Consider the following 2,640-nt stretch of genomic DNA (forward strand, 5'->3'; position numbering starts at 1 on the left):
ACACAGGATCTCCAGGAAAATTGAAAAATATCTCAGGGTTTCCAGGATCTATGATATCTGATCATGATCCTGTTTTAATTTCCTTACCTGCACAAGGGACTCTCAGACATTTGCCATCTGCTAAAGAGGATGTGGGACTTTCCCTGTCTGCCCAACAAGCTCCAGAACTGTCCACATTGGAACAAGGGTCTATCCAACATGTGAAAGCAGCAAAAGTGGCTCTTGTAAACCCATCATCTCCCAAAAGGGCTACCAGAAAACTTCAGTGTGCCCAATATGCGTTAGAACATTTGCCACCTAGTGAAGGAGCTCTTCAACATTCTTCAACCCACCAGGGGACTCAAAAAAGTTTGAAATCTTCACTAGAGTCTCTTGAAATTTTGTCATCTAACTCTGAACATGTCAAAAAATTCTCTTTCTGCCACAGGTTGTCTGGAATCCTTGCTATCTGGTTCAAGGGTTCTTGGATATGAGCTAGCTGACAAACACCCTGAACAACATTCTATATATAAACAGGGGTCTCTGGGTAATCCACTCTCTACCCTAGAGGTTCAAGAACACTTAGTGCCTTTAAAAGTGAATTTGATATCTTGCCAATCTGCCAAGGAGGGACAAAAAACTTTGATACCTTCACAAATTGTTCTGGAAAGTGTTCCAAGTATTTCAGAGGATCTAGGAGCTTTATCATCTGCTCTGGAGCATATGGGACTTTCCTCATTAGCAAATGAGTCACTAGAGAACTCCCAATATGCTGGAAGTGTTGTGGAATCTTCTTCCTCTGCCACTGGAACTCTAAGAATTACATTTGCCCAAAAGTCTTTGGAAAATTCTTTGCCTGGAAAAGGGATTAGGGAAATATTATCATCTTCCCAAGGGGCTTTGGAAATATCCACAAAAGGGAGAGTTGAAAATGTATCATCTCCTGAAAGGTGAATGAAACCTCCTAATTCTTTGTGTGTGTGTGTGTGTGTACCAACCAGGGGTTTAATATAAATACAACCAATGGAGAAAAAGAAAACCAGGCCCAAATCAGTAACAAGTGGTGGAAGGGCCTTTGGCTCAAATAAAAACACAGATTCATAGTAAGCTCTCTTGTGTGGGTATGGTGAGTTACTTGTCAAACTGGGAATTGACCAAGGATACTAGGCAGGAGGTCAGATCAGACCCTGGGCTCAATAGGGAAAGGCAAAGTTCTTCACAACTAAAGTAGCACTTAGGTGTGACAGGGTTTGCCCTAGCAAGGAAGCTGTAGCCAGGCCCTGTCACTTTGTGATTCAGTAGTGGCTGCCCAGGCCTGCTGGGCTGGGGACAGGCACAGGTTCTGCCTACCCATTTAGAATGCCTGCAGAGAAGAGGGGGAGGGGTCACTGCTTAACCATGGTACCAGCTTCAGCCCCAGGAGACCACAAGCTGGTCCTAGACTCAGTGTTTCCAGCAACTGCGCAGAAACAGCATCCTTGGCCACTTCATGCCCATTCTGCCAATTAGAGGCCAACACAACCCAAATGAGGCCACTGAAAGGCACTGGGTGTCCAGGGATCACAACCTGGTACCAAAAGCGATGCCAGCCAGCAGGCCCTGTGCCTAAACACTTGGTAAGGAACACTGGGCTGCCCAGCTTCATTCGCTGACAAAGCAGCTGCAGAGCGGCCCGAGCCCCTTGGAACCCTAGCCTGTCCCTGCTTTGCGGGCTGCCATCGGGCCGGAGGAGTCGCAGTGAGGGACCTGCAAGCTGCTGGCGGAAGTGCTGCTTCAGGTCTGGCTTGAGCCACTCAACAGCCACCTGTTCTCCACAAAGGCGTGACTGCCCTTCTACCAGGGCCTTTTTGGCCATGGCAGCAGCTCGGTGTGTGCAGAACTTGAGCAGTGCAATCTGAGAGGGCGCCGACCCAGGGCTGCGTAGCAGCAATGTCTCCTGCAGGCTGGGACCCAGAGGTTGGAGGGCAAGCAGTAGCGTGAGGCGGTTCAAGCTCTGAGGCAGCCCGTCTACTGTCAGCTCGCACTTCTCGGTACTTCTGCACACCAGAAGCTGGCAAGAAGGGCGCAGCTGGTGGTTGTGCAGAGTGGCAATGGTGGCCTGGGCACCGCGCCATGAGCTGTAGCGTGCATAGGCAAAGCCACGGTTTAAGCCACTGAAGGTCATCATTAGGTGGAACTCGTAGAGACGCCCCACGCGCTGGAAGAGTGGGATCAACTGGTGTTCATAAACGTCCTGGGGTAGTCGTCCAATAAACACCTCGGACCCTGAAGGTGGCGGGCTGCCCACCCAGCCTGGGGGTGGCCCGCCATACTTTCTTTGTCCATTGACCTGCACCAGGCAGATGCCAGTCTCTCTTACCCACGCCTCCAGGGCTGCTTTGTTCTCTGGATTCACCCTCTCGCACCATTGCTCACACTCACGTTTCGACTGCATAGCTCTCTCCTAGGTTTGCCAGTACGCTTTAGAACTCACCTCCTAACTCTTTACAGGAGCCTTCGAGACCTTCTTCATTGATCCAAGGCCCTCACCAACATCCACTATCTGCACAAGGGCCTCTAGGACCTGTCCAAACTGACTCTGGTATTCAAGGACCTATATCAACTCCAGAGGCTCGAGGAAATTTACCAAGGGAACCAGGTTCTTGCAAATCTTTCCCATTG

The 2,640-nt window shown here is 49.9% G+C and overlaps 1 pseudogene; it reads right to left on the reverse strand.

Annotated features, from left to right (window-relative positions):
- Positions 1-1,148: 1,148 nt before the first annotated feature.
- On the reverse strand, positions 1,149-2,413 carry LOC126495866 (dead end protein homolog 1-like; annotated as a pseudogene).
- Between the last annotated feature and the right edge of the window lie 227 nt (positions 2,414-2,640).

This window comes from Alexandromys fortis, unplaced genomic scaffold (assembly GCF_014885135.2).
Source record: "Alexandromys fortis isolate MF-2015 unplaced genomic scaffold, M_Fortis_MF-2015_v1.1 scaffold_591, whole genome shotgun sequence".
In the NCBI taxonomy this organism is placed as follows: Eukaryota; Metazoa; Chordata; class Mammalia; order Rodentia; family Cricetidae; genus Alexandromys; species Alexandromys fortis.